Below are 13,636 nucleotides of genomic sequence, written 5' to 3' on the forward strand. Positions count from 1 at the left end.
TGTGCCATGGTGGTCTGCTGTACCTATCAACCTGTCATCTAGGTTTTAAGCCCCGCATGCATTGGGTATTTGTCCTAATGCTCTCCCTCCCCTTGTCCTCCACCTACTGACAGGCCGTGGTGTGTGATGTTCCCTTCCCTGTGTCTGTGTGTTCTCACTGTTGAGCTCCCACTTATGAGTGAGAACATGCAGTATTTTTCTGTTCCTGTATTAGTTTGCTGAAAATGATGGCTTCCAGCTTCATCCATGTCCCTGCAAAGGACATGAACTCATTCTTTTTTATGGCTGCATAGTATCCCATTTTTAAAAGAGTTTATTCCATTATCTTATTACTTGTATCTTTTCCTCCTTTGCTCCAAGTCTCCTTGCCTTAAAACAAACTTCTTCTTAATCTTGATTCTTTTTCGGGCTATACATTTGCAGAGTTTGCCTGAAAGGGATGGAAAGAGATGGGATATAATAGCTTTCTAAAGTGTCTCTGTGACTGTGGCAGTTGTCTTCTCAGAACCACTGATGTCTCTCCGTGTCTGCCAACTAAAGTTCTTTGCCTTCTGCCACCACCATCACCTCAGTCTGCCTAATGTTCTAGGCACACAGACTGTTTCTCCAACACCCCTTCTCTTGTCTATGTCACAATAATAACCTTACATTAAATACATCTCTGCCTGCAAATCTGAGCCTTCTTTCAAAATCTAAGATAGTGCTCCTTAAATGCAGCATTTGTAAGCAATCTCTTGTCTTTGTATACTCACAACACCATTTCATGCCTCTGTTGCTTTCATAGCTTATTGTTCATATGCTTTCCTTACTCGTTAGACAGTAAGCTCTTTGAAAGCAGAGTGTTGTCTCATTTATCGTGATCCTACACATGCACACTATTTTTAATTCTTACTTGGTGTCATTGAAATTGATTTAAATTTATACGTATGTGGGGATTTTTTTGGTAAACGAGACAGTAATATCTGGATTCAAACAAAGAAATATGAAGGTTGCATTTTAGCAATATTTTATTTCATCACATTAGTATATATGAGCTTTGGAAAAAATGTAATTTGACTGAGTGAATAAGCCTGCAGATGGAATTCTGGAATTGCCTGACAGAATTTGCCCAATAGGATCTTATAAATGCCTGCTTCAAACTTGAATTTTTTTAGCCTTAAACTTTGTAAGCAATGATATATTCCGAGATGAGACAAAAAATATGAATACCATTCACAGTTTATCAAAATGTCAAGGAGGTACCTGAATAACCATGTAGCACAGGTAATAATAAAGCTTTATCTAGTTAACTCATTTGTGTAAATCATGGCTTCCACTTGAGCCCCTTCCCTCTGTCTAGTCTTTCCTGGTTGTTCAAGCCATTTTTGATCATATGGTTCCTAAGCTCTGACAACAACTGATGTTCAGATTATTTGCTGTGTGCTAACCTCATGTCAATTTCTGAAGTCTTGAGAGATAGTATCCACTTACCCTATGTACCTTATAGAACCTGGGACAGTGTGAGTCCAGATTTGTTCTTTGGTTTCCTGAGGTTGTATATCTCTACACAGGCACACAGACCAATTTCCCTACTCTCTAGGAAAATTGTCAAGAGAGGAAATAGAATTGATTCTTTCAGCAGCTCAGTTATTAGAAGTAGATAGGGTCTGTCTGATTAGGTTATATGATATGTCATAGGCTTTGCCTTGATTTGTTTTTGAGGGATTTTTATTGTGTGTAGACCTACTATAGGTAGACTGAAGACAATTTTCTTTTTCATCACATCTGAGAATCATTTGTAGCATGAAATGTGGGATGCAATTCAAATTTTCAGCTGTGCTTTCATTGCTTTGGGTATTATTTCCACTGATGCAGGAGGATCTTCCCTCAAAAATGGATTTTCTTCAGGCAAGGTCAACCTGTTATATGAATACTTATGAACATAATGCATATTTTATGATTTGATTTCTCTGTTCTCTTTGTGTACATAATCCAAAGTTAACAGCGGCCTTTCTTTATGCTAGTCTTGGCATACCTAGGAGTAAAAAGAAAATTGGAGAATCATGACCTTATTTATGTATATCTGCAGCAACCAAATAGTAAACATAAGCATTGTAAACGATAAAACTTGAGAGAACAATACATTGGAATTATGACTTTGTTGTGTCATACATACTTCTCACTAGAGTATGGTAGTCAAATAAACCTTATTTGCTTTTATCCCTGTCTCTCCAAATATTTAGTTAAAGAGTAAATGTTTAAGATGGCTTGGCTAGAAGTAGTTATTTACCTACCATCATATTAAGGAATAAGATAGAGGAAATTGAAGGGACGGAAAAAAAATAAAAATGAGAAAATGTATCACAAAAGAGAAAACAAAAAATATTTTTGATTATACAAAACATCTACTTGGGTCTGCCCTTTCGCAAAACCAATGCAGCAGAAGTATTGCCTATGGAGCTGGTGTTACCATGTCTTCACAGGTCTCCTAGGTGAAATTTTGGTTTTGTGAACAAGGGGCTTACCTCCATTGACTCTCAATGAAAGAGCTATCTTTGCTTTTAGGAAGATGATCTCATAACTCTCCTTAAAATATTTACTTTAAAATTTTCATTATAAGAACATAAAAATCTTAGAAAATAGCTTATACTGAAAATTGGTTGTAAATTAAGTAATTATTTTTGCTTTCGATACTAAATAATGCACTGCTTGTAGAAATTGATTATCTTTACTTCTAATTTTTCTATCATTTACTCATTTTGGAAAAATTAAAATTTTGTTGAATTGATTTTTATTTACTATAAAAATTGATAAACAGTTCAGTGGAGCATTGGTCCTTAACTACTCTTATTTTCTGTTTCTTTGATTGTGGATTATACATATCTTTGCTCATTTCAATTTCAAAATTATTCTTCATTTTTTACTTCTTTACTCATTCAATCGATTTCTGCAGTAGGGTTAGATAAATAAACTTTGAATAAGAGGACGTAGTGTGGATAATGGAAAATAATTGACTTGACAGTTTAAAGACCTAAGCTGCAGACCAGAACTATCATAATGAGCTGTGGGTCCCTAAGCAAGTCTTTTGACTTCTCTGGTTCATTTGTTAGTTGCCTGATAGATTAAATTCAATGGTTTCTCAATTATTCCACAGCCCTAAACACTGCCTATATTATTTAGAATAAGCTAAACATTTAAATAGTAATAGAAGTTTGTAGTTATATATTTGCTCCTAAAATCAAGTTAGTCAGGTATATGACTTACGTGGTGTCAAATTGGGTCAAGAAAACAAACCTAGGTTATAGCTCTTATCTTAGAAAACATGATATGTGTTTTAAGGACACATGTTGGGAGAAATTTGCGTGGTCAATACCGGATAAGCACAGCCAAGATGCAGAATGACTAGAGAACGCTATATGATCCCGATTCATCAAAGGAAGATTCAACTATGGTTAGTAGACTGTAATTAACTCAAGGCAAAAGCTAGCTTACTTTTGAAAATAAATTACTACCAGATGTTTAACAAAAAATGATTTATCTGTGGTCTTTACCTAGCCATAAGGTTATATTAGCTAGAACACCTTATTCCCCAAGCATCCTCATGAACCAACGTTCCACCACACTAAAATAAAGTATATACAACCATAGAGAAACCAGAATGGTAGAATCTTATATTTTTATTTCATCTGACAAATGTATTTGTTTCTAAATCTAACATTGATAACTGTGCATTTCTATATATTAGCATATATAGTTTTCTTTACATATGAAGTTCAGTGTCGTTACATCTAGAAAACCTTTTCTGACTTTCCAGAAAGGAGTGACCATTCCCTCTTGCAATCTCCCTTGTAATCTGTTTATATTTATGTCATTTGTTGAACGAATTCACAAATATCACGACCTCCTGATGCTCTGAGCTCTTTTCTGTTTGTTTTGTTTCTATATTTGTTTTTGAGATGGAGTCTTGCTCTGTTGCCCAGGCTGGAGTGCAGTGGTGTGATCTCGGCCCACTGAAACCTCTGCCTCCTGGGGTTCAAGTGATTTTCCTGCCTCAGCCACCCGAGTAGTTGGGATTGCAGGTTCCAACCACCACACCCAGATAAGTTTTGTTTTTTTTTTTTTTGTTTGTTTGTTTTTTTGAGACGGAGTCTTGCTCTGTCTCCCACGCTGGAGTGCAGTGGCGCGATCTCGGCTCACTGCAACTTCCGCGGCCTCCCGGATTCATGCCATTCTCCTGCCTCAGCCTCCCGAGAAGCTGGGACTACAGGTGCCCGCCACCATGCCCGTCTAACTTTTTTGTATTTTTAGTAGAGATGGGGTTTCACCGTGTTCGCCAGGATGGTCTCAATCTCCTGACCTCGTGATTCGCCCGCCTTGGCCTCCCAAAGTGCTGGGATTACAGGCGTGAGCCACCGCGCCCAGCATAATTTTTGTATTTTTAGTAGAAACGGGGTTTCACCATGTTGGCCAGGCTGGTCTTGAAGTCCTGACCTCAAGTGATCTGCCCGCCTGGGCCTCCCAAAGTGCTGGGATTACAGGTGTGAGCCACCACACCCAGCCAGCTCTGAGCTCTTAAATGCAGTGCTTGTCTTGTCTTTTTCTGTATTGTGTAAATGTAGCCCATTTCTGGCACATCGTAGGCATTCAGTAAATGTCTTAAAGTATCATAGAATAATCAGAAATCCTATTTTAAGAGGCTTAAGTTACAATCTCTAATGCACATTACCTGTTTTTGTTTGTTTTCACTAGTTTTAATTTATGCAATGCTTTGTTTCCTATCTTTTCTGTGCTTCTGCACTACCTGCTGAGAATCAGCAATAGACCATATGTAGCTTTGGTATCATTTTTATGGGCAGTTTCTGGATAATTTGGACTCAATTTGCCCCGGCCTCCTATTATGAAAACTCTGTGGGAATCCTTCTTTCCATGTACCTTCTTGACTTTTCAAAACCTTCTACAGAGTTGTTCCAGTAATGAATTGCCCCATGTTCCAAAACTACCATGTTTCTCTTTCCCTAGTCATGTCCCTTTAACATGTTTTCTTTTTTACATTTCATCACCAACCTCATTCATTACCTTTATATCAAAAATATTTCTAAAGATCTAGCTTATAGTTATCCTGTCAATGTGTGTGTGTATGTGTGTGCGTGTGTGTGTGTATGTGTATTGTCTATCCTGTACCTGCCTTCTCTAGTCCTTCCCAACCTCTTCTCTCTTTGCCACTCTAGGCACTCCAAAGTGGAACAATGGGCCTATTTAGAGTCTTTTTTTTTTTTTTGTAGAGAGGAAAAGATGCCTCTACAAAAACCGTGTGAAATTGATGGAGTATATCTTGAACACTGATATCTCTTTCAGTGCTCTTCTCCCATCTTTAGTCACTACTTTTGAATTTTTTCTATTCCCTACTATAAGAGTAAAGTGTCTCTTCTCTAGTGAAGAGTAGTGTTCATTCTTTTAAACATGTAATACTTAAACACTCCTTTTTACTGAGAAATAAAGCTATCATATCTTGTTTCCAGTTCCTATTTGCCATTTTTCCATTGAGTTTATAAGAATTGTTTTCATTGTTGTGGTTTTGAATTTTTTTTTTGGGGGGGGGACAGGGTCTCACTCTATCCCCCAGGCTGGTACAGTTATAGCTCACTGCAGCCCCAAACCTCTGGGTTCAAATGATCTTCTCACCTCAGCCTCCCAAGTAACAGGGACTACAGATGTACACCACCACACCTGCCTAAATTTTTTTTGCAGAGATAGGGTCTTGCTATGTTGCCCAGACTGGTCTCAACCTCCTGGTCTTAAGCAATCCTCCCCAAGTGCTGGGATTACAGGTGTGAGCCACTACACCCAGCCAATAATGACTGTTTTTAATTATAATAATGCTCATCTAAAGTGTAACTGGTTTACCTTATCAGCTCTTCTCCTAAAATTGTGATATAGTGTGTATTTATTTAACCTCAGAAAAAACAAGGATGATGAGAGGTACTTGCAAGTTCTGCCAATGAAACCTTCACCTCTTGCTAGATTCATGTAAGAGTCATATTAAAGCATTTATAACTTGTTTTGAAACAATTTGGAAAAGTAGAGAATGGAAAAAGACAATCCCACTAACAATGGATATTTTTTAAATGTCTATCTATCATCTATCAATCAGTAGCTTGACTCTTGCTTAGCTTAATAGTAGTAACCCATAAGCATCCAAGAACAAGTAACTTATGCCAAGGATTTTTTCTCTTCTAAGAATGGGAAGGCTGCGAAACCACTGGGATAGAAACAGTAATACTCAAATCTTCCAAGTTTTTATTACAAATAGGAGATGGAGGATTGGAAAATATTTTCAAGGGTCTCTTTCAACCTGCAGGTCGACAGAAAAACCATCCTGTATGTGGTAAAGTGAAATATAATTTTTACTTCATATTTAGGAAGGAATTTTAAATGACCTTGGGATATTTATCAAGGTTCATTAGCACTATTTCTGAAAACTTGTTTGTTTTATTAAATATTAAGATTTCATTACCTGGTAAGTTCTTACGAATCTAACAATCTAAAAGCAAAGTTAAAGAAATAATCATCTTTCCTCCTTTAGTCCATTTCTTTAATAACATACTATGTAAACTGTTGATTTCTTAAGAATAGGAGCATGAGTTGTCATAATACATTCTCAAGAGCTGTTTGATAAAAGGTTTTTCTTTTATTTTGATGGAGAAATAAAGACACAAAAACTCACTTAAAATTAATGCAAAAAATAAATTTCTGAGATGGCATCTCCATATCTCCATTTCAATAATAACAATAACCAAGTCCCATGTAGAGGTCATTACTGATTTCAATTTATAACAAAATGATTTGTGCAGAAATTCCGAAATTGATATCATATCTTTCATGTTAATATCATTTGCATCTTTGCTTTAAAATCACACTAATTATCTGGAACTTTCTGTAAGGTAAAGATAAGTATAACATGATTACCATTCTCTTCTTCAAGAGAAACCCAAACATTTAAAAGGTCATGAGTGATGCAACAGAACCAATTTTTGAATCCTCTTACCAGGTAAAAAGGGGGATCATCTGTAATCTATAATTTCAAATACATGTACATGTCATGAAAGGAATGTTTAGCATTTCCAGTAGCCATCATCTTAGAAAGTAAGAGTGGAAAAGCGAGTCAGAACTGGGAATGCTGTCCCATCACAGCTTGTTGGGGCTCACTGATGTGCTCTGTTTTGCCTGTGGATGCTGCTGGTAGGAGTGATGATTTCTGTAGGGGAAGGGAGATTGGCTGGCCTACTGAAAATTAAGCTCTTCTTTTACCTTCTTGCCTCTTAATTTGGTGACTGTGAGATTACCAGTCACAGGTAGTCGTTGACTACTGCAAGTTAAGGCTCCGTATAAATATCTGTCTCTTTAGAACCTTGGCCCATTTATGTCTTGGGTGTATTTTGTTTGGAGTACAAAATAACTCAGTGATTTCTTTTTTCTTTTTTTTTTTTTGAGGAATGCCATGCTTTACTTTAGACTAGATTATAGTTTTCGTGGTGTTTTTTGAAGTGCTTTTATTTGATTTTTTAAAAAGATGTGATATTTAGTGTGTTAAACCTACAGTTAATTATCTTATAGAAAATGTGTATTTTTTTTAGGATATCACCTCTATTCCTTCTATGTTAATGAATCATGCTCTTTAGCATTGATGAAAGTTTCAATTTTGAGAATAGTAGACCTTGTCAGGTGTCACTTTGGGTACCAGCAAACCGTTGATTTCAGGCAAGCAGAATAAAGTTTAAAAAAGAAAATAAATCTAGCATTTGCTTAATAATTTGCCCTTTGCAGCACCAGAATCTTATGTGACCACCCACATTCATCTGGTTACTGACGTGGTTCTTCCTTCAATTGCAGAAGCTATTTTTGCACCTTTTGTGTCTTTTGAGGAACCGAGTGGGCCTACTTGCTTATAATGATTCATGTCTCAAGTGCACAGGGTGTCCTGAAGTGCTACCGCAGTGATGTGCAGAAATGAGGGGGAAACTAAAGCAAACTACTTCCTTTAAGCACTTTGAATGTTCACATGAAGTGGTACTGCAGGAAAGCACATTTTAACTGTTGTTTAATGCTTTAGTTATTCTTACGAGAGTTTTGTATTAACTTGTCAGGAAGAAAGAGCAATTTTTTTAAAAAATAACAAATATACAATTATGAGTATCATTATAATATTTTTAAATAGGTCTTTTATACTGGGAGATAAACTCTGTTAAGATCATTGATTAATCTATTTGGATTAGGTAGTTTGACCTTCCATGCATTTCTTTGGATCATACTTGAATAAATATTAATTCTATATATGAAAAGTTCCTTTCTTCATTACTTACTAGACTTTGGAAAGTCTGAATTTTGCTTTGGTTGGGTTTAGATTCCTATTTCAGAATTTAATTTTAGCACAAACTATAACATTGCTGAAATAAACTATAGAAACAAATTTACAACGAGGTTATCTAAGACTTCACCTGCGAAGTTTAGTTGCTGATACACCTAAAGATGTTCTTTGGAAATCTCAGCTTTATGGCAGAACTGTATCATGGACTACAATGACACAATTTCTAGTTCTGATACTTGAAGTTTTAACTCTAGCATTTCACTGTTACAGGGAATTCCTTTTAAATACAAGTATTTATTCAAAAGATTTAAACTATGTTAAAAGAAAGGAAATCCTTTCTTGTGGGGGGGAAATAGCTTCTTGAGAGATCCAGCCCAAATTTTCTTTCCTAAAGGAAGGTAGGTTCTGTGAGTGAAGAAGAATGAGCATGCTTATTAAATTCATTACAGGTGTCATCATCTTTTAAATCTTCTTCTTCATCTTTTAGATTCCCAGAAGTTGTGCATGAGTTCCTGTGAGGAGAGTTGGCATCTTGGAAATCAAAGACGGTTGTGATGCAGTTTTTTGATATGTGGATAACAGGTTAGTAACTAAAATTTATTTATTCTTATTCTCTTGTTACATTAAACTTGAAAAGCTGTTTTGGCCTACCATGGGCTCATATATAAACTGATTTTGTCATCAAATCAGGGAGGAAACAATATATTTTCCATCTAGAGAGAAAAGTATTGTTTTGTTATATTTTGTTTTTCATAGTAGACTAGTCTTTTTTTTTTTTTTTGAGACGGAGTCTTGCTCTGTCGCTAGCTAGGCTGGAGTGCAGAGGCATAATCTCGGCTCACTGCAACCTCTGCCTCCTGGGTTCAAGTGATTCTCCTGCCTCAGCCTCCCAAGTATCTGGGACTACAGGCACCTGATACCATGCCTGGCTCATTTTTGTATTTTTAGTAGAGACGGGGTTTCACCATGTTGGCCAGGATGGTCTCAATCTCTTGACCTCGGCCTTCCAAAGTGCTGGGATTACAGGCGTGAGCCACCGCGCCCAGCCCACCAGTCTTAATTATAATTAATTATCATTGTTATAATTAAAATAGCTTTATTTCACAGAATTTATTTCTGACAAAGTTTATTTTCATGTGAGACTCTACTTAGTAAATCCTAATAACTTTTGCTATATAATGAGAAAATATCTCAGTAGAAAGGTGAAATCACAATTTAAAAAATTATTTTAAAAGGTATGACAAAATATTAAAAGCAGCATGCTGTAGTCAAAATAAATCATAAATATCTTGACTAAATAGGCAAACTCTACAAACATATGCGATGATGCCTGCATTGCAGCCCACATTGAAAAATATGACCGTTTCTCATTAGGTTTTAAATATTAAACTAGATTTTAATTACATCAAATTAGAGGATGATCATCACAATATTTTTACTTTTCTCCAAAAATTTTCTGTATTGCTTGGCAGGATTGTATATAATATAGTTTTCTCCATATAGTGGCAACTTGCTCATTTTGGAGGGAACTGAGGTTGTTATGGGAATTTTTACTAAAAGAAGCCTTTATAATGAATTTGGCTCTCAGGAAGGCACCTTTAAAAAATCCTCCTGTGGAAATAAGTCTTTATTCAGCTGGACTCTGGCACTCGTCATGCCTTCTTTCTTGGTAGTTCCTTTTTCCCCTCATCCCATACTCTCTGAGCCTATATGCTGTGAGCGGTGGTTGGGCAATGAGTGTCTAAGTGACTCGTGGGATCAGTGTTACAACTACGATGCCCTGAGGTGTTCATGCATTTTTTAAAGATTTTACAATTGATCTATGGCATTTTAATAACAAACACAATGATGTCCCTTCTAAAATGTCGTTGACTAATTATTACCATAAGACACATATTTTGTTTACAAGTGTCATACTACCAAATCCTCAAGAAAAGACCAAATGTTTATAAGTGTCATACCACCAAATCCTCAAGAAAAGAGCAAGTGACCATTTACATTTTAAAAAATGTTTTATTTTTTAAATGTTGGAAGTGGAGAAGCTGTGTTTGCTGCCAGTCATTTTATACTGTCATTATTTAGGATGTCATTATTTAATGCTCACTTGACTTTTGCCACCACTCAAGTAATGACTAATTTCCTGAGGTAAAGTTTTTTCTGAGATAATGTTTTTCTAAGCAAAAGATCCCAGATTGACAACCTTGGGTACTGTAGGTCTTTATTCTTCTGCAGAGCAAGCCTGTCTTCCTGCCAATCCCACCCAGTCGTTATCCTGAAGAGACCTCTGAGGAGGTCCATCCAGGAGGCTGTTTCTGCGTCTTTCCTTTGGGAGCTTGTCTGAGGACATTATTTAACTGGGTACCAAACTTATTTGAGTGGGACTCTGAAGAGTGGCCAAAGGAGAGGGCACACTTCTAGAAGAATGCCAGCTCTTTCCTGTGATATTTTCTTTCACTTCAGTTCCTTTAGTTCCTTTAGTTCCATTACCACTGAAATAGCCATGCAGAGGTAATCTCTTTTTTCACATGATCCCCCTCTGAAGAGTATGATGAGCCTGCCAGACAATGTCTGTCTTTATTGACTGGAGGACTCCTGTGGGCTGTAGCAGTATCCACAGGAAACCCAGAGTCATATCCCCTGAGTTTTATTCTCCAGTCAATTATCTTACTCCTTTCATAACACTCAAAACCCACTAGAGAAAATTTTAACTGTGAATGCAAAACTGTATTTGGAATTCCGCTCCTTTGTTGGCAGTGGGTGCCAAAAATGACTTTGTGTGGGTTTGGTTACCATAAAAGGAAATATCAGTGAATAAAGTGATAACTCACTATTTGCATATGAGAATTACTCTCCTACTGCATTTTTTGATGTATCAATTGATTAGGAAACCTGGTATATATTTTTAATGGACTATTAGAGAATCTGAAAAATGAATTGACTCTACACAGTCATAGAGAAATTCTGTAGCTATAATTAACCATATTACTATAGATCTTTATAGTTCTAAGTAGATCTCTGTTGAAGAAATTAAACTAAAATTGCAGGTAGATACAATGGTACATTTAATGATTTATAATAATATTATGAAGTCCAAAGAAAGTATTTTCCTAGACTTAATGATTCATTTAATAACTTAATGATTCATTTAATATTAATAATTTAATATTAATTCATTAAATATTAAATGAATACTTATATTCATTTAATATAAGTATTCTCTAACATACTGATTAAAATGTTTTCTTATCTATAAGCATTTTTATACATTTTAGTAATAAAATGCAAGCTCACGAATTTATGTCATTTGGAAGAGTTAGGTTGCTTAGTAAAAGTGTCACCTAATAAAACAAGACAAATGCCATTATCTAACCTTGAATTAAACTTGGAAAGCCCAATTGTTTTTAAAGTGAATTTCTTTTCCTCAGTATAATTTGAGTGGAGTAGCAGAGAAACTTTCAAACCCTCCCAAATCCTGCTCATTTTTAAAGAGAAAGTCATGCTATGTTCATTAACAGATTATGATGCATGCAATTTCCATTGCAGAATCTTTTCAGTTTCCAGGATAAAGCAGCTGTAGAAAAATGACTAATACGAATAGTTCATATTTTTAATGGTTCATAAATATGATCAATAAAATCCAAAAAGAGGCCATCACTCACTTTCTCTCCCACCTACCTTTCTCTGTATGTCTCAGAAACTCCAAGAAGAGACGTGATTTTATAGCAGTAGTTAGTCAAAGGCTCCCCAAGGATAGTGTTAGAGAGAAAAAGACATCCTCAAACATGTTTCAAATCAAATGAGAAAGGTTCATGTGAAATAAGCATGATTTCTAGTTCCCTAGTAAGTCTTCCACTGAAGTGTAAAACTAGACATTGTGAATCAGAGGAGGGATCCCCATAGGGCTGGGACCTCCAGCTTAAGTACAAAGATGGACGCTCTTCCGGCACAACCCAGGAGAGAAAGCATGGCATGGGATATCATCTAGCTTCCTGGTAAAATGGTTGGGCATCTTGGATAGGCTTGTCTTAGAAATTTAGAAGGAAGAGATTTTCTTGACAGAAGCTATTTGCATAATTGAGTTAATGCTTTGAATCTTAAAACCTTTCTGGATAATAAGTGCTGTTGGAATATAGAAAGATCCTATGTTAAACTTAGCAAAATTGATTTTTTAAAATAAAATGATAGATAAGACTTTTTTTCTGATTATCCTCCTTCTCCTAAAAATTAAACAGTTAACTTAATGGTCTAGACATGTTTTGTTCTGACCATGGGATATCTGATTTTGAATTTTACGTAAGTCACTTTTTTTCACCTTCTGGTGTATTCTCTGGTAGCAGAATATTATTTCTGAATTTTATTTTATACGTCTACTAGATGATATGCCCTTAGTGTCTAAGAATGGTTTTATTATTTTAAACCATAAAAATTAAATGTCTGATTTATAAAGGTATTACCTCATTGCTAAGTGAAAACATTATATTTTATGGAATAACTTATCAAATAAATTATTCCAGCCCTGTTTTTTATAAAATTGTATGTACTTACTACTTGAAGTTTATGCTGTTTTTGTTTTGTTTTTTTGTTTGTTTTGAGATAGAGTCTCACTCTGTTCCCCAGGCTGGAGTGTAGTGCTGCAATCATAGCTCACTGCAGCCTCGACCTGCTGGGCTCAAGTGATTCTCCCACCTCAGCCTCCTGAGTAGTTGGGACTACAGGTACATGCCACCACACCCGGCTAATTTTTGTATTTTTTTGTAGAGATGGAGTTTTGCCCAGGGCTGGGCTCGAACTTCTAAGCTCAAGCGATCCACCTGCCTCCACCTCCCAAAGTGCTAGGATTGTAGGCATGAGCCACCATACCCAGCCCCTGAAGTTTATGTTTTGAGCAAAATTATATATTCTGTGTCAACCAAAAGATGTAAAATGATACATACCTGATTTTCACTTGTAAGGTTCTTATTTTCCTTAAAACTAATGATTTCCAAGCTGGACACAGTGGCTTGGGAGCTACTAGGGAAGCAGGGGCCAGAGGATCCCTTGAGCCCATGAGTTTGAGTCCAGCCTGGACAAGAAAGTGAGACCCCTCCTCTAAAAAAAAAAAAGTAATGACTTTCAAAGAACAAAAGAAAACAGTCTGTCATGAGACTTTATTACAGTCTTACAAGAAGCTGTTCTCATTAATACTTAATATACATATTTTGAACATTATTTAAATTATGGACTTTTTATTTCTAGGAAATGGCATTTTGGGGCCATTATTTTGTACTACAAACATGCAGAGCTCATTTATAT

At 36.0% G+C, this 13,636-nt stretch overlaps 1 protein-coding gene across 2 annotated transcripts in view; it reads left to right on the forward strand.

Moving 5' to 3' along the window:
* Positions 1–13,636, forward strand: part of HIVEP2 (human immunodeficiency virus type I enhancer binding protein 2) — a 198,165-nt gene that overhangs the window by 156,557 nt on the left and 27,972 nt on the right. For both annotated transcript variants that reach the window (XM_011962045.1, XM_011962044.1), the window contains one exon: positions 8,832–8,926. The gene's annotated coding sequence lies outside the window, so the exon portion shown is untranslated. The remainder of the gene's footprint in view (positions 1–8,831; positions 8,927–13,636) is intronic.

The sequence above is a fragment of the Colobus angolensis genome, unplaced genomic scaffold (assembly GCF_000951035.1).
Source record: "Colobus angolensis palliatus isolate OR3802 unplaced genomic scaffold, Cang.pa_1.0 Scaffold58, whole genome shotgun sequence".
In the NCBI taxonomy this organism is placed as follows: domain Eukaryota; kingdom Metazoa; phylum Chordata; class Mammalia; order Primates; family Cercopithecidae; genus Colobus; species Colobus angolensis.